Here is a 26,291-nt window from a genome sequence, read left to right as displayed (position 1 = left end):
TGCCTGTTCCCAAGGAGCCTGGTAGAAAGACCATGGACATTTGTGTCAGACCTGAGTTCGAATCTCGATTCTGCTATATAATTGCCATTCAACTAAGAGAGCCTTGTCGATTTCTCAAATTAGTCGCTTGTGAAACTGAAACACAGCACCTACTTGGAGGGCTGCGGTGTGAATTACAGGTGGGATAATGTCTGTGGGGTGCCAGCCCTGTGCTTGATAGGTGGTTTACAGGTGGGATAATGTCTGTGGGGTGCCAGCCCTGTGCTTGATAGGTGGTTTACAGGTGGGATAACGTCTGTGGGGGGCCCAGCCCTGTGCTTGATAGATGGTTTACAGGTGGGATAATGTCTGTGGGATGCCAGCCCTGTGCTTGATAGGTGGTTTACAGGTGGGATAACGTCTGTGGGGTGCCCAGCCCTGTGCTTGATAGGTGGTTTACAGGTGGGATAACGTCTGTGGGGGGCCCAGCCCTGTGCTTGATAGGTGGTTTACAGGTGGGATAACGTCTGTGGGGTGCCAGCCCTGTGCTTGATAGGTGGTTTACAGGTGGGATAACATCTGTGGGGTGCCCAGCCCTGTGCTTGATAGGTGGTTTACAGGTGGGATAACGTCTGTGGGGGGCCAGCCCTGTGCTTGATAGGTGGTTTACAGGTGGGATAACGTCTGTAGGGTGCCAGCCCTGTGCTTGATAGGCGGCTCTAACCACATGTCAGTTCTGCCCCTTCCTCCGGTTCTTGGAGTTGTTTTTCCTTCTCTGTCTTTTCCCTATTAGAAAATCACAAGATCTACTTAGAAGGGCCTCTCAAAGGTCTGTTGGCCCACTTCCCTGCACGTGTTCAGGGCCGATCCCTCTCTTCTCTCCAAAGCGTTTCACCCTATCCTGGAGCTTCTAAGGCATTTCACTGTATAACTCATGCTAGTGGACAAAAGGCAGATAGGGCCTCCCTTCTTCCTCCCATCTAGCCCAATACCTCCTAATGCAATTTAGGAATGAAGTCATTTTCTCTATTTTGCTTTCCAGGAGGTTGTAAGGATATTTTTTTTCCTTTTTCCTTTCTTTTTCCACCGTATCTGTTTATTTTTTCTTCAATATCCTAATTTATCATCCTTTTCTCCTTCCCTTCCCCAAGGCTTTAGGAACTACCCCTACCCCTCTCTCTGTGCCCCTGTCTCTATCTTTTCTCTTCAGATGGGCAGTGGACTGATATCCCGGCTATTTGGGCGGCCCCTCCCACACCCCACCCTCGCCCAGACATCTCAGCCCTGCTCAGTGCTCGCCTCTGGCACAGACCTTATCTCTGCTCACCACACCGTAGCTCCTGCTGCCGTCCTAGGAAGACTGAAACCAAACAGCTGCAGTGAGTCTGCAGGCTGGATCCCGCTGGCTGGCTGACCCAGCTGCCTGCTCCGGGAGAAGTAGGGTGAGGGGACAGGTGGAGGCTGAGGCCACTCTCCTAGCTCCTCTGACAAATGCCAGGACCTGGTAGAACCTCCTCCCATTCCACGGGATGGGTGCCACTAGCTCTCCAGGCTCCAAACTCCTCGCCTTGACTGCACTGGCCTCATTGCCAGAAAAAATTCCAGGGCAGGTGGAGGCAATCTGCTGGAAAACAAACCTGGTGCAGAGCCACCGCAGGATGGGCCAAAGGATTTAGGTGTAATCCCAAAACTCGCAGCGCGGATGAGCCTGGTAAATCAGGAGGGACTTGTTGTTGCTCTAAGCGGCCTGGCCCTTCTTGTGCTGGCGGCTCCCTGTTTGCTTTTGCCTCCTTCTCCCTCCCGGTGAGCAGGGAATAAAGGGGGTGAGAGTGGTCAGGAATGGAAGGCAGGCAGCTGGAGGGAGAGTGATGGACTGATTGAGCTGAGCATGAACCATGCCTCTGCCTGGCTGTGCCTCTTGACCTGCCTCAGACTAGAAGGCCTCATTGATACTTCAGGCCAGGCCAGCCGGGGGAAGAGCAACAAGATATATTCCAGAAGCACGGTCAGACTTTTCCAGCACCTTCATTTATTAATCCATTTTATTCCTCTGGCAGCTCTGGACAGGCCTAAGATAAGAGATGGGCCTGGAGGCCACCGGGGCCCCTGAGTCCGTGTGCATCCCTCCCAGCACATGGGCTCCCAGGCCCCTGAAGTCTGCTGCCTCTTGCATTAGGGACCACCCCCATAGAGAAAGGTGCCTTCTGTTGCTCCATAGAGAAGACTTCCAGAAGCTTCCACATGCTGGTCTCATATTGAGGTGCTTGGGAACATGGACTCTGGTTCAAAATCTGGCTCTGCCCTCTACCAACTGTGGTATCTTGGCCAAATTCCTTAGCCTCTCTGGGCCTCAGAGGTAATACCTGCCTCACAGGGCTGTTAGGGTGACTAATTGAATTATTTTATTTTATTTTATTTTATTTTATTTTATTTTATTTTGAGACAGAGTGTCACTCTGTCACCCGGACTGGAGTGCAGTGGCATAACCTCGGCTCACTGCAACCTCTGCCTCCTGGGTTCAAGTGATTCTTCCACCTCAGCCTCCCAAATAGCTGGGATTGCAGGCACCTGCCACTGTACTCAGCTAATTTTTGTATTTTTAGTAGAGACAGAGTTTCACCATGTTGGCCAGGCTGATCTCGAAGTCCTGACCTCAGGTGATCCACCCACCTTGGCCTCCCAAAGTGCTGGGATTACAGGTGTGAGCCATCGTGCCCAGCCTAATTGAATTAATATTTAGGAAGCGCTTAGAACAGTACCTGATACATAGTAAGTCCTGTGTTAGTGTTTGCTAAATAAATTGGTCCCAGCTCTGAAATACGCGCACAGCTGCCAGCCCATCTTGCAGGTTTGAATAGCCCTCACGGGCTCCCTAGACCTCTTCTTCTCCAAGCTCTTCATTTGCTCAATAAATATTAATTGAACACTCTCCATGTGCCTCTGTGTTTGGCCTTGGGTTGGCTGTGTGAACAAAACAAAATGGTCCCAGTGCTCATGGGATTTATGGTCAATGCACAAATCAATACATAATGTCGAATCATGCTGTGTGCTACCAAAGAATCAAAAAATAAGACACTGCAAGAGAATAACAGGGCAAACCTACTCGGGGTGTCGGGGCCTAAGAAGGGTCTGTACGGGAAATCACCTTTGACCCCAGATCTGAAGGATGAGAAGGAGCAGGTATAGGAGTTGGGTGGTGGGAAAGAGTATTCCAGGTAGCGGGACAAGCATGTGTGGGGGCCCCTGGGCAAGCAGGGGGATGATGTAGCAGAAATGGGAGGAAGGCCTATGTGGCTAGCGCCAGGGACTGAGGGGCTGTGAGAGAAGTCGGGGCGGGGAGGTGCAGATTTAGGATGCGGGGTCACACGCTAAGTAGAATGCAAAAGATGAAAGGGCTTTAAGCAGTGGGGTGACATGATCCCATTTGACAGGAAGAGCCCATCTGGCTGTCAGGTAGGAGAGGGACTTTGTGGTGATGAGAGATTGGAGAGAGTAGTTAGGAGGGGTCTGTGGTGATCAAGGCGAGGCTTGCTGCTGCCTTACGTTGGAGAAGTGGCCATGGGGATGGTGAGAAGCCAGTGAAATTGAGGTGTGTTTTGGAGTTAGAAGGCAGGGCTTAGGATTGTCACGTGTAAGAAAGCTTTCGGGATTTCAGGGGTGTTAAGCTTGCTGGGACTCAAGGAGCTAGCGATGGATGGGTGTAGGGGAATGGATTTGAGGGTGGAATCTAGGATGACACCCCACGTTCTGGGTTGGGTCACCTGGGTAGACGAAGATGGAGAATGTAAGGGAAAGAGGGTGTTTCCTCCCTAAACACTCTCTTTTGAATAGGCTCCATTTTGCCTCAAATGAAGACGTGAAGTGCTGATCTTCTTTTATTCTACAAAATAGAAGACTCCTGAAAATGGGTTCTCGTCCGCACAGAGTGGAGAAATGACTGTTGCCATCTGTCCTAAATTCCATGCTTCCATTCCATAGGGTTCAGGGTCTGGGTCCAGATTAATCCTGGCTGCACCACCTGCTAGCCACAAGATCTTAGGCAAGTTACTTAAATCTCTCTGTGCCTCAGTTTCTTCTTCTGCAAAATGGGGATAGTAAGGTAGTATTTCTCCCCCAGGTTATTTTGAGAATAGCATGAGATTGTGCTGAGCATACTGTAAACATTCATATAGCTGAAGGGCCAGTTTCGTTTTTGCCACCTCCTTGAATCCTACCATCCCGTAAGACCCCAGGAGCTTTCCTGCATCTTCCATTTCTGAGCCCTACCTTTATCATTTTGTGCTCACACAGTTGAATTTTTAAACCCAGGTTCAGGGCCTGACATTTATCCCGGTTAAATCTCATTCTGTTAGATGCAGCCGGTAGCGCCAGCTTGTCAAATTCCTTTTTATTTTGATGAGGAAGAGGTAGTGTGAAGCATGCTAAGTTCATTTCTGTGACCATAGAAACATCCGTGGATGGTGCTTTGCCTTCTTCTTGCCCCCTGGTGAGCAGCCCCTAGCCTGGGAAGGTGAATGCAGGGGCCAGGTTGGGCTGAGATGAAGGAGGCAGGGAGGCTCAGCTTGGCCTGAGAGCGATCCAGCACAACCATCCTGGCTCCCTTCTGCCAAGTCAGGCACTGGCTTTGAGTTCTGAGATGCTGGGCCAGAGAGACCTGTTCAAAGTCACTTTGTGGGTTGGCCAGTGACAAGCCTAAGGGACAGGCCATGGCCCAGCTCTCTGTCCACAGGGCCCCACCACTTTATGATCTGACCTCTTTCCAAACCATCCTGTCACATTCCCTGACCTCAGATCAGAGAATAACATGGGCTAGGCATGTCTCGCTCCACACGGCCCTCCAGCCTCTCCACTCCCACAGCGTGCATATGTACCCACATGCCTCTGAGTGTAGCACTCCCAGCTGCCTCCCCCTCTACGCACAACCCTACTGTGTCTGTGCTGGGTGAAACAACACAGACCTTTCCGCACTGGTTGAGCGGGAGTTGTGCTTTGCCCCATTCATGCTCCTTCTCTGACCTTTCCAGGGTCTCTGTCCCCACCTTGGAACTGAGTTCACAGCAGTGACAGGTGGCTTTGATGTTGATGCTTAGCTGCACACACTACTGAGCTTTCTTCCTGTGGGGAGTCTCTCTCCCTAATTTCTAAGGGCAGGGGGGTCTCCCCATTAGGCCACGAACTCCCTGAGGACAGGGCTGTGTATCCCATGATTTCTTCTTCTGCTCTCCAAGCACCTACCTACTGGTTCATAAGAGGGGCTGGACTTCAAGGTGACCCTGGCACTTAGCGAAGGTCCAGAAGGACAGCCAAACCGAGAAGCCCTGGGAAGCAATGGCGCATTGATTCTGCGGTCCTCCCAGACTCCAGGGGAGTGGAGGTGGAAAGACACCTCCAGCCAGCCCTCTGGTACAACAACGCGCCTTTGGTACCAGCCTCTGGGAATGATGGACGTTGGTCCAGTGCCCACCACCACTCGCCCTCTTCCATTAATGCACTCCTTGTTCACCATGTATGCTGCAAGGTATTTTTCCAGGCAGTAGTTTCTTAGGAGAATTGAATTTCCCTAATAAGTAGCCTTGCAAATAACTCAGAGGGCAGGGAGAGAGAGGAAGCTCTCTCTCTAGATTCTGACATTGGCAATCCACAAATTAACCCTCACTGGAGCAACCTGCTCAGACTAGAGAAGGGAAAAAGTTTCTTTCTTTTGCTAGTTCCATGTTTCTCAAATAATTCTTGGTTAATTTTCTCTGCCAACCTGTTGGTATGACTTGGAGAAGACTGGGGGAGAGAGGGACTGAAATGGAAGACAGAGAAGAAGAAAAGTATACAGTGGTTCACTCCTGTAATCCCAGCACTTTGGGAGGCTGAGGCAGGCAAATCACGAGGTCAGGAGTTCAAGATCAGCCTGACCAACATGGTGAAACCCCGTCTCTACTAAAAACAAATACAAAAAATTAGCCGGGTGTGGTGGTGCATGCCTGTAATCCCAGCTACTTGGGAGGCTGAGGCAGGAGAATTGCTTGAACCTGGGAGGCGGAGGTTGCAGTGAGCCAAGATCGTGCCACTGCACTCCAGATTGGGCAACAGAGCGAGAGTGCATTTCAAATAAAAAGAAAAAAGAGAAGTATAAGCACTTTATATTTGTATAATGCTTTGTATCTTTTCAAAGGGTTTTGCGTCTATAAACCCAGTACTCATTACATGCTATTGGTAAAGACCCATTTATTCATCAGACTTTCACTGAGAGCCTACTATGTGGGCCTTATGCTAGGCATTTAGAGGGATGTGATAGCAAATTAGACCAGGAGGAGATAAAACCCTAGATTGGGAGACAGAATAAACAAATGATGAGGATTTAAGGTGGAAAAAGGGGTAATGGGAACCAAAGGAGGAAAACAGCAATCCTATAGCAGAGTAGAAATAGCAAGCACTTTACAAAGGAAATGATGGCTGAGCTGGGTTGCTTCTAACGGAGGAGGAAGGGAGCAGCTATAAGGGGGAGGGCTCTCCGTTTGTGCAGCTCAATTCTCCCTGCACCTGATGCTCATCAGTAGAGAGCAACCAGCGTGGGGAAAGGCCTAGAAACCACAGCGTACTGGGAAAGGGTGAAGGAAACTTTGAGTTTGAGCTGGAGAAGAGACTTGGAGACAAGGGACACCCTTGTCATTACTTGAAGGTCTAACGGATTTATTTATTTATTTAGAGATAAGGTCTTGCTCTGTCACTCAGGCTGGAGTGCAGTGGTATGATCATGGCTTATTGCAGCCTTACACCCCTGGGCTCAAGCAATCCTCTTGCCTCAGCCTCTTGAGTAGCTGGGACTGCAGGTGTGCACCACCATACCCAGCTAATTTTTTTTTCTTTTTTCTTTTGAGATGGAGTTTCGCTCTTGTTGCCCAGGCTGGAGTGCAATGGTGCGATCTTGGCTCACCGCAACCTCCACCTCCCAGGTTCAGGTGATTCTCCTGCCTCAGCCTCCTGAGTAGCTGGGATTACAGGCATGCGCCACCATGCCTGGCTAATTTTGTATTTTTAGTAGAGACAGGGTTTCACCATGTTGGTCAGGCTGGTCTCAAACTCCCGACTGCAGTTGATCTGCCTGCCTCAGCCTCCCAAAATGTTGGGATTACAGACGTGAACCACTGCACCCGGCCACCCAGCTAATTGTTAAAAACTTTTTGCAAGGACAGGGTCTCATTATGTTGGCTGGTCTTGAACTTCTGAGCTCAAGCAATCCTCCCACCTCAGCCTCCCAGAATGTTGGGATCACACACGTGAGCCACCACGCTCGGTCAGGACTGATGGAAACATAGACAAAGTAGATCCTCCCTGTGACTCCAGTAGGGAGGCCAGTGGGTGGGAGGAAAAATGTTTTAGCTGGAAAGAGAAAGACAACATGTGATTCAGTGCAGACAAAGTAACCGGGGTAGTTTCCCCTTTCCCTAAGAGGGCATTTGGCAATGTCTGGAGACAATTTTGGTTGTCACAGCCGGAAGTGGGCTGCTGCTGATAACCAGGTGGGTGTCTGACCAGGAATGCTGCTGCTACACATTCCACAGTGCACAGGACAATAACCGTCCACAACAAAGGATCACCCAGCCCCAAGTATCAGAGTGCCAAGGCCAAGTAACTCGGATGCAGCGGAAAAAGCCCAAGCTTGGGGTTCTAATCTCCCATACCAGCAGCACCATTTACTAGCCTTGAGACTGTGGGCAAGTTACTCAAAACCTCTTGTTATTAATGTCCTCATCTGTAAAATGAAGATAACAGAACCAAAGAAAACCACGGAGTCCCAAATTCAGTGGGTTCTTTCTGAATAGTCCCCAGCAAAGTGCCTGGCATAGACATGGTTGTGCCTGTTGTTAAAACACAAGGAAGATTTAATCTCCTTTTCATCCGTGAAACTGCCCAATAACTGACTAGAGTGCCAGAGAGGTTGTGAGTCGTAACGAGTTTTCTGTACCCGGGAATGCTCAACCTCCTGCAGGGACATTACAGAGGGTTTTCTGGAGTAGGTGTGCCAGTCACTCTGTCCTTCTATTCTGGCATTTTTCTAGAGGGGAATCAAGACACCTGCATTGTAGTCTCAGCACCCCATGACTCGAAGGGACTGCACTTTTCCAGAAACCAAGAACTGACTGAATGAGGGCTGATCAAAATGGTATTAGAACCTTACTCCCTTCCCGTTAAATAGCGCTCTACCCCTCCCCGTTCCCCACAGCCTGGGTTCTGGCCTTTAATAACATGTGGGAAACTGAAGAAGGTCCTCAAAAAGAAATGCAAAGGACGCAGAGGTCAGAAGAGGACTGAAGAAGAAAGGGAAGGTGAGGGGAGGACGGGAAGCCTGTGTCGGGGGACGTGGAGCGGGACATTGGCCCATTGCCCCCACCGCCCCCGAGGCCAGCAGGAGGAAATGAGCCGCGCTGAGAAAAGTCCACACAGAAAGAGGTTCCCAAGGGAAGGCGAGGGAGTCCATCTGGGGAAGCAGAAATTAGAATCAGCAGCCAAACATCATGAAGAGTCCAGGTTCTGGGCTCAGACCTCCGTGGACCGCTGTTGAGGCCAAATAACAAATTGAAGCTGCTAAGGAACGGCATGAATGCGGCGATTTGATGTGTTCTGAAATCTAGGAAGGAGAAGGGGGCAAGCCCCATGGCAGGGCGCTCAGAATCTCCAGGAGGCTCTTCTCAGAGAACAAACACCCGCCATGAAAACCTATTTGAGAATTACCCACCTGAAAGATGCTGAAGAGTAACTGCATGAGAACATTAATAAAAAATGATTTAAACTGAAAAAGTCTTTCGTTTTTAGGTGAAGAAGCAGATACAGAGAGGTAAAATGAATTGTCTAAGATCATAGTTAGTGGCAGAACTGGAACTAAAACCTAGGGATATATATTTGTTAAAAGTCAGTTTTTTAGGCCGGGCACAGTGGCTCACGCCTGTAATCCCACCACTTTGGGAGGCCGAGGTGGGCGGATCATGAGGTCAGGAGTTCAGGACCGGCCTGGCCAACATGGTGAAACCCTGTTTCTACTAAAAAAAATACAAAAATTAGCCGGGTGTGGTGCTGTGTGCCTGTAATCCCAGCTACTCGGGAGGCTGAGGCAGGAGAATTGCTTGAATCCAGGAGGCAGAAGTTGCAGTGAGCTGAGTTTGTACCACTGCACTCCAGCCTGGGCAACAGAGTAAGACTCCGTCTCAAAAAAAAAAATAGTTCGCTTTTTTAAAACAGCATGGCTGAGAACCGACCAATAGATCAGACTTTCCTGTGTGGCTTGATAAAATGCAGATTCCCGGACTCCTCGCAGAGCTAAAGAATCAAAGTCCTTGGGGATGAACCTTGGAAATGTATTCTTTTTTTTTTTTTTCCTTAAGTTTCCAAGAACTATAAAAGGAAATGTATCCTTAATAAGCTTACCAGGTGACTTGTATGCACATTAAGCTTGAGAGCCAGGGTTTAGATAGGTTTGCCGATGACAGACAGCTGGAGTCCGAGACCTCTGAAGTGCCCCCAAATCAAGGAAACTGGGAATCTATGACGTAGCTACAGCACAGGGTGGCTGCAGTCCCCTCCCCTCTCTGTGTATAGAGGTCATCTCGGGAACCTCCAGGAAGAGTCAAATAAAGTGCTGCCACATACCCTAGAGCTGGAATCAGCACCCTCCTTTGCACAGCCTGTCTGCTCTGCCTGATCCTACTGCTGGTCACTGCAGCCTGGAAGAGATGAGACAGGGAAGACAGATGTGGGGAGGGAGAAGAAGAATAATGCACAGACCTCAGACAAGAGGCTGCTGCCTGGGTCTCGTTCAACTGTTTACTCAGGACAATAGGTCATCTTGGGGGGCCTGCTTTCGCTTGAGTGTGTCCATCACTCCAGCCCAGCAGGCTTCTGACCTGTGGCTGTCATTGCCAGGCTGTCAGGAGATGTGTCATCATTGGCTTAACTCTGAATTCCAATTACTGTCTACTGTTGCAGCGGAATCTGACTTTTTCAGATGCTGCTCTCTGTCTGCTGTTGCTGGTCCCCCATCTTCCGATTCACTGCACTGCAGAGTATGAGTTTGGGCAGGGGGGCAAGTCCACAAACCCAGGCCATGCAAACCATCCTGTCCATCCTTCCCACTAAACTCCAACTGAACCAGATGACCTCGTCGGCTCCAGCTGGGCTGTTTTCAATTCCCCAAACACACCCGGCACGCTCCCACACTGAGCCTTAGCTCCTGCTGCTTCCTCTGCCTGGAAGTCCTTCCCCACATCAGCCAGCACGTTCTACTCATTCTTTAGGACCCTGGCAGACATTGCTAGTTGCACAACCTTTGTGTCTTCTCCCCTTCTTCCTCATTTACAATCCACTGATTTTGTTTAAAGAAGGGAGATCAATATGCCATCCTAAAAACATTGCTTCCAGGCTTCCTTGTTGCGAGAAGTGATAATGTAACACAGTTCTAGCCAACAGGATTTATGTATTTATTTATTTTGGAGACAGGGTCTCGCTGGGTCACCCAGGCTGGTGTGCAGTGGCATGATATTGGCTCACTGCAGCCTCAAACTTCTGGGTTCAAACAATACTCCCACCACACCCTTCCAAGTAGCTGGGACTACAGGCACACGGCACCATGCCCAGCTATTTTTTAATATTTATTTTTATATATCTTTTAATTTCCTTAAAATAAAAAAGAAAGAGACAGTGCTGGCATGTGTCTGGCCTGTGTCCTTCGTTTTTCCCCTTCTTGATCCCTGGAAAGTCTGAGCCTGAGGGTGGAGTAGCCCATTTATAACCGAGAGGATAAAGACCACATGTTAAGGGTGCTGGCCGGGAAGACGGAAAGAGCCTAGGTCCTTCATAACATCTTGAGACTTGCACACTCCTATCTCCACACTTCTCATAACAAGAGAAAAAAAACCTCCCTCTATTTGTTTAGACCTAACGGTCAGGTTTCTGTTACATGCAGCCAAATGCAGTCCTAACTGATACAATGCCTTATCTAAATATATACATTTATTTATTTATTTAAAGAGAGATAAATAAATAAATGTTTTGTTGCCCAGGCTGGTCTGGAACTTCTGGGCTCAAGCAATCCTTCCACCTCGGCCTCCCAAAGTGCTGGGATTACAGGTGTGAGCCATGTTGCCCAACCCCTCCCTCCATTTCTGATCACCCTGGCTGGATAGGCTCCTCCCTCCCTCTGCACTCAGTTGGCCCCTAGTTCCTCTCCCAGGGCAGTTCTCTTTACCAACATGCTCACTGTGTATTTGTCTCAGCAACTTTGATGGAATCAGAGCCTTTTGAAGGCTCATCTTGAAGGACTGAGCCTTCCTCTTCCTGGTACCTCCTTACAGGAGAACCCGATCTTAGGAGATGCCTGGTAAAGATTATTGAAAAGAATCGATCAGCATTGGCCTCCTTACCCCAAGATCTACCAGGGTCATAGCACTCAGGATTATTTTGTGATCTTTCCACCATGGCTTCTCCATCGACTGCCCATACTCCCTAAGTTTGTCCCCTGTCCTCTGTCCAGGTCCAGGGCAGTGAGGCACAAGGGAAAACTGTCTTATCACCTCTTCTATGAATAGAAGCAGAATTAGGAGAGCAGATATAGCTTGGCCTTCTAAGGGTCCCCTCCTTCTGCCCTCCCTAAGACTGTCTGACAGGAAGGGCAAGTTCTGAGGCTTCCTTAGAACCTCTCCCCTACCATAGACTTTTGGAGCAGACGATGTCATCCAGCTCTGTCTCCTGCCTTCAGACAGGAAAATTCTATGGTTTTCTGAGCAGACAGAGAAGACTCAGTATCTCTTCAACCATCAAGATGGGACAGGCTGTAAGAGAGCCCTAGAGGGAAGATGCTGAGGCTGTTTCTCGGCTTGGTGGAATGCCGCCTGGCATCATAAAGGGGCCAAGCCAGATGCCAGTCTGGGATCTATGGTATGTCTCCTTGAAGATACTTCCCCTATGTAGGGCCAGGCCTGGAGGAAGCTCTACATGTTTATCTTCCCAGTAAGCTACAAGCTCCTTCAAAGAATGGAATGTCTTATGCAAATTTGTTTCTCCCACCTAATAGGGCATCTGGCATAAAAAGATGCCAATAAATATTTGTGGGCAGAAGAGAGGAAGAGAAGCCTAAGTAAACTCAAGCAAATGAGTTGCTGCTAACCAGGATGCAAGCCTGTCCTTTCCCAGCCCAGCCCAACCTTCCTCTGTGGGACTCATCTTAGAATTTGCCCTGGCTTCTCCCTTAACCCTTCGGGCCCCGGCTGGGACAATACCTCCTCTTCTACTTCTCCCTGCCCTTTTGCGCGCCAAAGCAGAATTCGTCATTCCATTCTCCATTACAGCCTTTCATCAGCTGGATTGAGAGTCTCTGCCTCTTTCTCTTCACAGTAGTCAGGGATACTAGAGGGAAAGGCTCACAGCCCGCTCCTCAGGCTGGATGCGAGGGCCTCCAGATCCTGCAGATGCAGAGGCTGCACAGCAGGGTAACTGGGATGAAGGCTGAGGCGAGACAGCTCTTTCTTGAGGTGAGGAGGGAGGTGGAGTGAGTGGAGGAAGGTTGCCTTTGAGGAGGGCTGGCAGGGCAAACAAGGCTTCTTTAGACCAGCAGGAATGTGCCATCTAGACAGGCTTGTTTTTCGTAAAAAACATGAGGCAGCTCTGGGCACCAGAAATTAGAACTGAGCCTGGGAGCAGGATGGAAAAGCTACCTATGCTGTCTCACTGGGGCTCGGGGCTCCAGCATCACGGAAGTTGGAGCTGGACCTCTGGGGTCTCCTAGGCCAGTGGCTCCTGTAAGGCATCCCTGGGTCACTCCGAGTCCTTAAAGGTAATCATGGGGACCTGAGAGACACTTTCAATTTCTCCAAAGAATTCGTGGAGTTTTCATCATATGGTAAGATTGAATAGGCTAAAATAAAAGGTTGCTTTTCTTTGCTTTGGGCTAGAATTACATCGACACAATGTCCTCATGGGAAAATAAATTATTTGATAAATGCAGTTTGGTGGGTACAATTTTTCAAAATATGGGATCCTTCTTTTTGATGTTAAAAAAAGTTGGGAACCACTGGTTCCCCTAAATGTGTCATTCCATAGATGAGAAGGATGAGGCCCAGAGAGGTCACACAGCTGGTTAGTGGCAGGCCGAGGGATGGGACCAAGTCAACTGATGCTCGTCAACTGCCCTCTCTGCACACCATGTGCCTCTCTGCTTTCTCTTGTCTTCATCACTCTTTCTGAAGAAGTCCTCTGACTCTGCCACCCCAACACCTACTGCTTCCAATGGAACTTCTACAGGAGTCTAATACTCATGTTTCTCTGGGGTGCCCCACCGAGCCCCAGCATCTACTGCCATCAATATTATGTCCATAGCTGCCAGGGGAGTGGTATCCCTATGAAAGAAAGGAGACATCTAAGATGCCCCCAGGAGATACATCAGTCAGATTCATATTTAGTTATAGGTAAAGGAACCCTTGACAAACAGTAGCATAACCAAGTAAGTTCCTTCCCTCCCTCGCTCCCTCCCTCCCTCCCTCCCTCCTCCCTCCCTCCCTCCTTCCTTCCTTTCTTCCTTCCTTTCCTCCCTCCCTCCTTCCTTCCTTCCCATCCTCTTTCCTTCTTTCCCTCCTTCCTTCTTTGTGTCTTTCTCTTCCATGCAACAAGAAGTCTGGAGGTGGGCAGTCCTGGGCAGGTGCAGCTGCTCAAGGAGGTCATTAAGGTACTAGGCTCTTTCTCTTTTTCTGTTCCATCATCCTCAGTGTTCAGCCTTTCTCCTCGTGGTTGCAAAGTAACTGCTGCACCTTTGGACATCCAAGCAAATTTCCAGTCAAGAAGAGATTGAAAAAGGTGGAGAGGGAAAAGTGCACGTTGGAGGGCCTTGGCTCTGATGATGCAGGAAGGGAAGGCCTCCCCTGGGATAGCCCCGCCTCCCTTTGACTAGAACTCATCTCGTGAACGTCACTAGCTGCAAGGAACACTAGACATTTAAGCATTTTCCTTCCCAGCCCTGATACTAGAGTCAGGTAATATAGAAGAGGATCGAAATGAGGTAAAGAGAGCCAACATAAACACTCACATCTCCCCTGCGTCCTTACGCATCCTCCTCTCCTGCCTTGCTGTGACAAGGACAGGTGACTGTGGGCGGCCAATCTTTCCACTGGTGCTGTGATTCCCATGCCCTGTCACCTCCTCACCGCTATCTCCTGTATCTTCAAACTTGTCCGCTCTCCTGGATCTTATTATTCACTTTTTAATACATTCTTAAATCATTCCCATGTTAAGCAAAGTCAAACGACTCTTAGAGCAGTGACTTAAGGGACTCGTAGAAAAATGTTGGGATGCAAAATTGTGTTTGTCAGCATTTGCTGACCTTCAGTGAGTTGCTGCAAGACAGAGACAATCATCGGTCATGCTAGGCCACAGGAGAGCGGCAAGCGCACAGTTTACAGCTTCATCAAAAGGCCCTTTGTGACTATGGCCAAAGATTCAGGAGGGTTAAGGATGCACGTCCCTTGCAGCCGACAAATCCAAATACTGCTCTTCTGTTGAATGACAAAAAGCCACTCTGCTAGGCTTTGGTCTTTCATCTTTAAAATGGGGACAATAATATACTTGCTTCAGAGGATAATCCTGAGGATGCAGTGAAATATACACCAGAATGGCTTATCTTATAAAAGATAAACAAAAGCAGAGCTGGGAGGAAGAGAGAAACCCAGCCTCCATGTGTGAGTGCCACACGCTCTTGTGCTGAAATTCAGCCCACGTGTGTTCTGCTGTGTAAGCCAACAATGTTCTTTTTCTCTCCTTAACCTTGTTCAGGTTACATTTCCTTCTGTGCAACGTAAAGCGTCCTCTCTAATAAATGCATCCCTTCCCATGGCCTCCAGTGACACTCAGGTCCATACCTATAGCCCAGACCTTTTCCCTACACTCCACAGCCATATACCCACCTCCATATTTGATATTAATACTTGGATATGTGCAGACCCCTCAAACTCAAAATGTCTAAAAGTGGACTCTTCATCTTCCCCATACCTGTGTTTCCTCCTCCTGTTCTCTGTCTTAGTAAATAACATCATAAAGGCCGGGCACGGTGGCTCACACCTGTAATCCCAGCACTCTGGGAGGCCGAGGCAGGCAGATCACCTGAGGTCGGGAGTTCAAGACCAGCTTGACCAACATAGAGAAATCCTGTCTCTACTAAAAATATTTTTTAAATTAGCTAGGTGTGGAGGCACATGCCTGTAATCCCAGTTACTCGGGAGGCTGAGGCAGGAGAATTGCTTGAACCAGGGAGGCAGAGGTTTCGGTGAGCTGAGATTGCGCCATTGCACTTCAGCCTGGGCAACAAGAGCAAAACTCCATTTCAAATAAATAAATAAATACATAGATAAAGTAAATGACATCATAATCCATTACCTGCCCGAGCTGAAAACTGGAAGTCACACTTGGCTTCTTCCTCTCCTTCGTTCTCCACATCCCATCATCAGGCTCTGTAACTTCTCTCTCTTAAATATCTCTGTTTTCAGTGTCACCCTCTTCATCAGACCATCATCTCTTGCCTCTGTGACCACCATTATTTATTTCCTATAAAAACCCCTACATGGCTCCAGGCAGCCATGTGCCTAGTTCTAGGTACTGAGTCATAATGAAGAATATTGTTCCTCTTTGCCAGATACTAAATTTTCCAGCCTTGCTTGCAATTAGAAGGGCAATGTGACCCAGTCTGGACCAATGAAATGTAAAAGCACATGTATGACGGGCTTCTGGGAAAGTTTTGCTTTACTGAGAAAAAGAATAGAAGGTGTCTAGTACTATCCTTTCCCCCTTATCCCTGCCTTGAATACGATTATTGTGTCGGGAGCTGAGGCAGCCACTTTGCCACCATGAGGGAATAAGCAAGAGCATAAATAGCCAATGCGTGGAGGATGGTGGAGCAGAAGGATGGAAAAAGCCTGGGTTTCTGACGACGCCATCCCTAAGGAGGCTTTACTTCCCGATTTCCCGTGGGTAAACAGTCTATGTCATTACAGGTTTTAAGCTACGCTGGGTATTCTCTTACGTGAAGCTGAAAGCATTTCGAACTAATATAATCTTCTAATTAATCTCCCTGGGTTGTTCTCTTCCTCTCCTTCAATTTATTCCTCACACAGTATTCAGAATAATCTTTTATAAATATAATTCTGATGTTGACATTTCCTTGCTACATGCATGTGATGGCATTCTATCCTTTAGTTTAGTGAAACTTGTATGGCTGACTTCGCCAGCTTGGAATAAAAATAAAGCCTGCCTCTTTTTTTAATATTCACAGTAACCACTGGAGCTTCAGTCTGTTCAGACTAGCAGGTGTCCAATATCCCTTTTAGGCCTAATTCGAAGGAGTCAATCTGGTATTCAAATGCCAGGCAAAGGGAGAACTTGAGAATACGCCAGGCCAACATCGGGTCCATCCTTTTGGCCATCATTGACTGTCCCATGGCGTCCCATTAGTAGGCTGGTCACATTTGACTGGCCCATTTCTGTCTGACACTGCCGTGACATCCTTGGTTGGTCCACATCCCCTGCACCAGCCATGACGGTGGGGTCCTTAAGAGAGAATTGCATGCCAGCAATTCTGGCACTTGGGTATACTTGGGTGTAGGATAGCCATGATTATAGCTCTGTCATCCTCTTCCTACACCATAGCTCCCATGCCAGGGTGACTGGATGCAGAGGGGCTTCCAGACTCAGCCACGTGCTGGTCAGAATCAGCCTGCACCCCAAAGCTCTTTCAGCTCATAGGATTGAACCCAGGTAACCAGTCCCAGCTCTGCTTTTATAAAGTTCACCCTAACTCTGAGCTCCACTGTATTAGGATCAAGTGTGCAGGTGGGGGGACTGCCTTAATGTGGCTGGAGCCTGCCTGCCTCCCCAGCCTCATTTCATGCCACTGTCCTCCATGTCTCTTAGCACAAATGATGCTGGGCTTCTTCACTTTTCTCATAAGCATTACAATTTTTCTTGTTTTTAGGTTGAAACGTGCTTTTTTATCTGCCTGCACATATTCCCACCCTGTCATCTAACTAATTCTAGTTTTTTGGTTTTTGTTTTTTGAGACGGAGTCTTGCTCTGTTGCCCAGACTGGAGTGCAGTGGTACGATCTTGGCTCACTGCAACCTCTGCCCCCACCAGATTCAAGTCATTCTCTTGCCTCAGCCTCCCGAGTAGCTGGGATTACAGGCATGTGCCACTACTCCCGGGCTAATTTTTTGTATATTTTAGAAGACATGGGTTTTCACCTTGTTAGCCAGGCTGGTGTTGAACTCCTGACCTCAGATGATCCACCCGCTTCGGCCTCTCAAAGTGTTGGGATTACAGGCATGAGCCACCACACCCGGCCACTGATTCTTATTCTTCTTTTAGGCCAGGGGTCCCCAGTCCCCAGGCTGTGGACCAGTACCAGCCCATGACCTGTTAGGAACCAGGCTGCACAGCAGGAGGTACAGGAGGTGAGTGGCTGGCAAGCATAAACCCCTGAGCTCCTCCTCCTTTCAGATCAGCAGCGGCATTAGATTCTCATAGGAGCACAAACCCTACTGTGAACTGTGCATGCGAGCCATCTAGGTGGCACGCTCCTTATGAGAATCCAACTAGCGCCTGATGATCTGAGGTGGAACTTTTATCCCGAAACCATTCCCCCATCCCCCACTGTCCGTGGAAAAATTATCTTCTATGAAACCAGTCCCTGGTGCCAAAATGATTGGGGAACCAATGTTTTAGGCCTCAGGCTAAGTGTCACCTCCTTAGACAGTTTTATCTGGCCCTGAGCAGTCCCTTCCACAACACTCACCTATTTAGTAAAACTTACAGTTTTCACCACCAAGTGAAGTCTGTCCGTCCCGCTCACTGCTTAGCAAGTAATAAACAATTTCAACTCCATAAATGGAGGGTCAGGTTTTGTCCCCTCTTCTTTAAGTGACGAACTTCTCTACTCATCCTGCACATCCTCCTCACACTCCCACCACCAAACTAATAACTGCTCTTTTCTGTGTTCCAATGCACCTTTTACTTCCCCTATCACAGATTTCATCTTATTACGTCATGATTCTATGTTTACTTACCTGCCACTCCATCTATGGTTTGAGCTTCTTGAGTTTTTTTTTTTTTTTTTTTTTTTTTTTTTTTAGATGGAGTTTCGCTCTTGTTTCCCAGGTTGGAGGGCAATGGTGCAATCTCGGCTCACTGCAACCTCCGCCTCCTGGGTTCAAGCTCTTCTCCCTCAGCCTCCCAAGTAGGTGAGATTACAGGCATGTGCCACCATGCCCGGCTAATTTTGTATTTTTAGTAGAGATGGGGTTTCTCCACGTTGGTCAGGCTGGTCTCGAACTCTCGACCTCAGGTGATCTGCCCACCTCCATCTCCCAAAGTGCTGGGATTACAGGTCTGAGCCACCACACCCTGCCAAGATGTGGTCTTGTTTTATCATCTTTGTATCTCCCAAGAAGAATCCTTGGCATAGAGCAGGCTCTCAATGATATTGACTTTATAAGTGAATAAATAAATCTGTAAAAAGAGCCCAGGAACCCTAAAAGTAGAGAGCAGGAAGTTGAGGGAGAAAGGCAATTTCCGATTTAGCTAACTGCCCTGGACATGGCATAGATGAATTCTTCTCTGCCTAACCTATTTGGGGAAGTGGATAGAGAGTTCTGTGTCCAAGTGAATATTTGCATATTTTAAGTTTAACTAGAAAATAAAAACTGCCCCTAATACAGGAAGAGGGGGAAGGCAGATGGCCTCTGTTTTAGGAGCTTAATCAGCAAGCCACAGAGGCTATTTTCAGAGCTTTCAGTGGGTTTTTGACTATGCTAAGGGAGTTCACAGCCATGTTTGGCAGCAGAGGTTGGAGAGAGCTAAATTGTTCCACGTATGAAATGAGAGGAATTTGGATTTTGCCCTTAAAAGAAGACAGAAGAGAAGGAGATTAGCTGAATAAAAAGCAAAGAATTTGCAACCTGAGTTGTGAAAATGATCGATGGATTTTTTAAAAAGTAATACCAGAGGCCCAGCACGGTGGCTCATGCCTGTAATCCCAGCACTTTGGGAGGCCGAGGTGGTCAGATCACGAGGTCAAAAGATCAAGACCATCCTGGCTAACACGGTGAAACCCCATCTTTATTAAAAACACAAAAAATTAGCCAGGCGTGGTGGCATGCGCCTGTAGTCCCAATTACTTAGGAGGCTGAGACAGGAGATTTGCTTGAACCCAGGAGCCAGAGGTTACAGTGAGCAGAGATCGCGCCACTGCACTCCAGCCTGGGCAACAGAGCAAGACTCCATCTCAAAAAACAAAAAAAGTAATACCAGAAATGTCTGTCTTTTTAGTGTTTAGTGTTATTGCTATGATGTAAAGCTCTTCATTTCTTCAAAGCTTCCTAAATTGTCCACATCACAGAAGGCTTGTGAGTGTTTCTGCCACATTCTCCACCTGGATGGTGGTGGTGTGGAACAGGGACAGTCACCAGCAATGGCCAGAAGACCCTGGACAGAACAATTTATCAAAAGCAGGAGCACCTTCTGGAAGTTTGTGGAAAACTTGAGATGGACATTAGACTTTGCAAACTCCAAGGGATGACGCTGGCTCAAGACACATTTGCCCTGACCTGAAGGGTCAATGTAACCCTTCTAGTCTTTATGAGCAGGGCTGTGTGTGTTTCAGTGGCAGTGTGTGTGTAACAAGTGTGGGCTGTTCGAGACTAGCCTGACCAACATGGAGAAGCTCCATCTCTACTGAAAAAAACAAGATTAGCCGGGCGTAGTGGCGCTTGCCTGTAATCCCAGCTACTTGATAGGCGGAGGCAGGAGAATCACTTGAACCCGGGAGACGGAGGTTGCGATGAGCTGAGATCATGCCACTGCACTCCAGACTGGGCAACAAGAGCAAAACTCCATCTCAAAAAAAGAAGAAGAAGAAAGGTGGACTTTCCTTGTCTGTAGTTGGACACCGTGCTTGCAAGTATCCTTGAAGGTGTGCGTGTTTATGTGCTACTTTTGGAATGATGGATTGATACGACTGCATGTTCAATCCCTGTGGGAGAGGCTGCTAAATGATCACGTGATCATACTTCTCTTCCTCACCCAGGAACACTGAGCCCCTTCCCACTCCATGAGAAGTGGAAGCCTTCCCAGGACCAAACCAGAACTCCCTCTCTCAGCCTCGCCAAGTAGCCTACACTACCTCCACCATTTTCTGTTTCTCCTGCCCCTGCCTGTTTCCCTGTCATCTTCCTCCAGCTCCAAGAATAGCCAAGCCTCTTAACCAAGAGCAGGAAAACAAAAAATCAGGTCACCAGATGTGCTCGTTCCATCTCTCCCTCTCCAGCCATCCTCCCCACAAGCCAACGCATTCTGAGCATACATACAGCGAGCACCTGGAATCCTCCCAAACCCAGCTGCACCTCTGCCTGGTAACAGACCCAACCGAGTTGGAGCCTCGTGGTGCCCACACAAGCATACCATGTGGTCCATCCTGTCTCTAGCACTATGGCCTGGCTCTTTTGTTCTGTCTAGATAGCCCAAGCAGACCCCAGAGTGATTTTTCCCATCGTGAATGAAAGGTGATATGTTGATGTCATCTGTACTGTCAGATTGCTTTCTCCGTGTGTAGACACTGCCTATCTCAGTGTAGGAGGACACTGTGGTCTCCTGGGCAAGGTCCCTGTCTGGGTGCTGGAGGGCTGAGAGACCAGCAGTCCCACCAGCTAGTAGGCAGGGTTCCCACCTGGAGCCTGAAATGAGTGTCTAGTGCTTTGGAATGAACAGACATCTGGGATTCTCATTGGGGACTGTTTACTGGTTGATTTGCATGGCACGTTAACAGCCCACAGCAGCCCACTTTCTGCCAGGGACTTTCAGGAACGATTTCTCCAAGCCAGCGTGGCCCAGCTCAGGCATCAACCCTCCCCATCCCTTCTTCTCTCCCCACATCAGCCACGTGGATGTGACTCATGCAGGCTCCCTGAGCCCCTGCCAGCAGCAGCCAGAGGACTGCCTGGATAAAGTTGGGATGGGCTACTTCAGGGGCAGGGAGCAGTCCAGAGTCCCTGTTGGAATTCCATGGGGCTCCATGCCCTCCTCTTACCACCACTCCCAACGTCGCCTGCAGCCCAAATCCAGTGCAGCAGCGTCTCCCTGATGCTCAGGAGAAAGTTGACCCTTCCCTGTAACCGCTTCTCTCCTCCCTCCCGAAGCACGTACCACAATCAGGGACCACCATGGGAGTTCTCTTGGCTTTTCCCTGTGATATTATATAAATAACCCACACTTAAAGCAAAACATTCATATGTATTATTTTGTTTTGTCCTCATTATCACTCCAAGAGACAGTCGTTATAGTTTTCCATTTCAAAGAAGAAGAAATTGAAGATAAAAGTATTAGGTGAGGCAAAACATAAGGACGTTTAGGCAGTTAAACTATTGTGCACGATCCTATAAAGGTGGATATAATTCATTACACATTTGTACCCATAGAACGTACAACACCAAGAGCGAACCTTAATGTAAACGCTGGACCTTGGGTGATAACGATGTTAAAATGTAGGTTCATCAGGTATAGCAAACGGCTGGTCCTATGGGGGAGGCTGTGTGTGTGAGGGGAAGAGGTCACATGGGGAACTCTTTGTACTTGCTAAATTTTGATGTGAACATAAAACTGCTCTTTAAAAAGTCTATTTTTAAAATGCAAGTCTAGGCAAGACAGACAGTTCCTTTCTCTACAAAAAACAAACTTAGCCAGGCATGGTGAAGCACGTCTGTGGACCCAGCTACTTGGGAGGCTGAGGTGGGAGGATCACTTGAGCCCAGAAGACTGAGGCTGCAGTGAGCTATGATCACACCACTGCACTCCAGCCTGGGCAACAGAGTGAGACCTTGTCTCAAAAAATAATAATAGTAATAATAAATACATAAATAAATACTGATTTTAAAAAATTTTAAGTAAGTGATTTGTTTATGGTTACATAGATTGATTTTAATATGGGGCAACCTGCTCACACGGGCCATGTTCTTTGCCATTTAGATGCCCCTCTTTGGCATGCAAGATTGATTAATGAACCAGGCGGTACCAGAACCCATTCGAGTTGCTCTAAGTCTTGTTTCCTTGATCCCCAGCGCTTCTTTTATTCTAAATGTACTGCGTGAGCTTCTGAATGTACTTGGAGACTTACCAGTGACTCTCCTTGCCAGTTGTAGCTCCTCGCCCTGGCCTGTCATCTGTCCGCCCACCTTCCTCCACCCCTGGACTATAAGAGCTCCGAGCCTTCACTTAGTTGTCTCTGTATTCTTAGCTTGCAGCAGTGTCTGACACGTAGTAGATCCTGAATAAATGGCTGCTGGGAGAATGTATGAATGAATGAATGCCTGGAGGAAGAGGAAGGAGAGGGAGAGAGAGAAGATGGAGGGAAGGAAGAGAGGAAGAGATTAAAAAAAAAAACAGGACAAAAGAGATGGAAGAAGTGGAGTTCAGCATAGCATCGGAAAGAAAAAAGGCGTCTCTTGATTTGATCTTATCTATCGCCTTAGTCTTCCTGGGGACTGGAAGACCTTCCTCAGTTCCTTTCTTTTCCCTCTCCTCCCAGCAGGATAAGGACTTTGGCCAGAGCCCCGCCAATCCCCCCAGGTATCCCCATAAAGTCTTTAACCCTTAGACATAGAACCACTCTGTCCCTTTTCTACAAAACAAACGTGTTATTTGGGCAGAAGAGGAAAGGAGAAAATTTGAAGTGGAAAAATCTTTGGTTTGGAAATTCAGCTGACTGCCCTCATCTGGAATAAAATGTCCTTCAGTCCCTGGCTGTGCACAGGCAGGCCCGGCCAACAGCAACACCGGATGCCGGGAGACTGGGAGGACGCCTGGGGGTTTTCAGAGGAGCCGCTGGAGTGCTGTGAACTCAGAATCCAGGAAGAGAGTGATGGGGCTCACCTCCAGGGGCCGAATCCCTGTCCTCTTCCTAATCTCTGTCCAGACAGTGGTCAGTCCCTCCGATGTGTCAGGCAGAACACTGTCCCAGGGGCACGAACCGGACCAGGGGAGGCAGGTCCTGAAGGAGGACAGGGGCTGGGTGTGTCTCATGTCCTGAGGACCTACCTCAGCATCTGACACATGGGAGGTGCCCAAGAAACATCAGCTGGGGAAAAACAGTAACCCTTGTCCCAAGAGGTTGACAGGAGACCCAAAATTTTGCACTCAGGTTGGTCCCAGCCTAATAGTAGAGACAGAACAGATATAAAGAATGCAGCTCAAAATCAGAATACCAAGTACAAATAAAAATAATATAAACCAAGGGCTTACCTATCAGAGTAGCACAGTAGACTGGCTTGGGGCCAGAGAGGTGAATTGAGGGAACCTCTCCGACAGACCATCGTAAGTGCGCCTTTGAAGGAGCAAATGGGAATTATTTGGCTGAAGCAAAGCCAGCAGGATGAGTATCAAAGTGGGGAGGTAGACTACATAAGAGCAAGAAGGGCAGGAGGCTGCGCAGGGATGGGGCAGGTCTCCAGGGCTGGAGCAAAGCACAGCTGACCCATCCTGCGCTGTGTCTGCAGATGTTGTACAAGCAGCACTTAAGTTTATCCTGGCTTGCTGGTAACCTGGGTGGTCGGGGAAAACAGCACAGTATAGTTCACAGGTTGTGCCATAATCTCCCAGATTCATCATTTTCAGCCTTGATTGTGCTTATGGAGCTAAAGGATGGAGACCTAGATTTGTAAGAGCACAGAGATCAGACCCATTTCCATAAGAAAGGGCACGAGAAAGGGAAAATTTCCACCAGAAAGGGAAAATGTGGCAGCAGGGAAGAGGTCAGAGAGATGAGACGCTGTGCAGAAAGAGCAGCGCAGGCTGCTGGTGGGCCTTTTTTGTTTTGCTTTATTTTGCTTTGCAGGAGAAAGGGAGATCAGAGGTGCCACTGAGAGGAGGCAGAGGAAAGTGTCAGGAGACTTGTAAAGTAAGGTTTGCTGTGTGGTGTGTGCTGTCCGATCCACTCGATGTGGATGCAGCGTTTCAGCAAAGGCCCATATAGACATTAAGGCTTCTGGAGCTGGGCTAACGCTTCCTTGGACTGTGATCCTGCTGAAATAGACTTTGGAGGAAAAGAAACAAAAAGGCTCCAATTTATATCTTCCTGGCAGTAGATGTTTCTTATCCAATATCGATTATCTCCTTCCTTACTTAATAAAACGCTAGTTTGTTACCCAGATGAAATATGACATTTCCTTTGCTCCCTTGCAGCTAGGAGTAGCCATGTGACACACCTCTGATCAGTGAGGTGTCTTCAGGAGCCCCTGGAGGGTTTAGGGGAAAGTCTGGATTTCCTGATACGCACCCAACCCTTGCTTTTTGTCATTTTCTTTGGTCTTCGTCCTTCCTGGAACATGTGATCAGGAGGCGGTCATGAGGATGAAAGTCATATGTATAAGGATGACAGAACAGAGGGACTAGAAGAGCCTGCCCTGGACGCTCTGATTTCCTGCTATGTGGAGTGAAAGAGAAGCCACAGTCACGTGGATTCTGTTACCAGCCACTGAGTGCAATCCTATCTGATCCCATGGTCCTCAGCAAGGCTGTGTCAGCCTAGGAAATGGAAAATGGCCCCCAAACCGCAGCAGCAAAAATGAGTTGAAGTGTTGAGCATTATTTTCAGCCTCGGTTGCTCTTGTGATTGGTGCCTGGGAGGGGCAGGACCTCCATCCAACAGACTGTACCAGCAGAGTTGTAAGAGGCAGGACTTTGGAGATTCAGCCGTGTGCTCCAAGGCTGGACTGAAGGCTGAAGGAGGAAGAGATGGAAGTGCATTGCTACTCACCTACTCCATCCCACGTGCAGATCCTTCCACCCCAACCCCAGGCTGTCACCTGCTCCTGTATTCATTTTCTCCGAGGTTGGAAGAAAGAGAAAGGAGACAGCAATGGCCAGACTCCCCCATGGTTCCCAAGCTGGTTATTGTGCTCTGCTTGAGTGCGGCTCCCCACCCCCTTCTATCACACACACTGGGCCCTTGTTCACTGTTTCCCACCCTATCCTCCAGTCACTTGTCTAACTGGCTCTTTTTTCCCTAGGAAATCTCAGAGATGCACTGGACTTGGTCAGCAGACTTGAGTTCTATGCCCGTGTCGGTCTCTAACTGGCCATGACCTTAGTTGGACAAGCCACGCCTACTCTAGACTTCAGTTGTTCCTTATCTGGAAAAGGAAAGGGGTGTTTTACCAGTGGTTCCCAGATACCAATTTATAAGACTTCACTAGTCTGTGGCAAAATCATAATAATGGCTATGAATTACTTGGTATTTCCTTTGTGTGAAGTGATTTTCATTTATTAGCACATTTAATCTCATAACCACCTGGAAAAGTATGTATTATTTTAACACCTTCACATGATAAATGATAAAACCAAGGCTCAGAGAGGTTAAGTAACTTTCCTGAAGGTCTTCGGATGGTAAGCAGTAGAGCCTGGATTTGAACTCAGGTATCCTGGCCCCAGAGTCCATGTACATTACATGCATAAATCACTACATTACAGCTGCCCATGTGATATGATAAGGAAAAACTAAGGAGGGTGGCAATGATGTGAACACATATTAACACGCATGCAGACATGTAATACAGTATATTTGTGTGCTGTTAGTGTAAGTTAATACGGACTTTCTGGGGAAGGACAGGGATATATATCCTTTTGGTAGGAGTAAGAGAATAAGTCTTTCATGTTTTTTATGTTAAAAGGTACTTTTCTGACACAATGACAGAAGAGGAGTATTTTATTTGCCCAATTGTCGAAATAAAACTTGTTGACAACCTGTTACTTTTTACAGTATTTTATTTCCAACTTGTAATAGACCATGAAATTAAAAGTCTGGGATCCCCTGGACTACAGCGTCTTCAAAGTCCTTTCTGGCTTAAACAATGTAAGGTCTTCAACCTCCAGGTGAGGTGACTTAAGTCACACATTCTTGGAGACATCCTCCCAGATATCAGGCCAGACCATCCGGGTTCCCTGGTTAGCCTAGCAGAGGGAGAGCCATCACCCCAAGGGGGCCTGTTGGTAACATGCTTGTTTAAGTCTGGAAGCATTTTGATCCATAAAGAAACTTTCCTTTCCTGTCCTGCCATGGCCCCAGCTTTAGCTACACCCCACTCTGCACTTGTCTATCTCTTGGGATAAGTACAATATAGAGAGAGAATCCTAAATTACTTAACAGTTGGTAGAGATATTTTATTTGAAAGCAGATCCCAAACACAGCCTCCTCCTGCCCAATCCTGAATCTCAGGCACCAAAGAAGACCAAGCTCTAGCCTGAGT

This window comes from Aotus nancymaae, unplaced genomic scaffold, assembly GCF_030222135.1.
Source record: "Aotus nancymaae isolate 86718 unplaced genomic scaffold, 86718_ANA_hifiasm-v0.15.2.pri h1tg000039l, whole genome shotgun sequence".
NCBI classification, from domain to species: domain Eukaryota; kingdom Metazoa; phylum Chordata; class Mammalia; order Primates; family Aotidae; genus Aotus; species Aotus nancymaae.
This window is presented reverse-complemented; position numbering follows the sequence as displayed.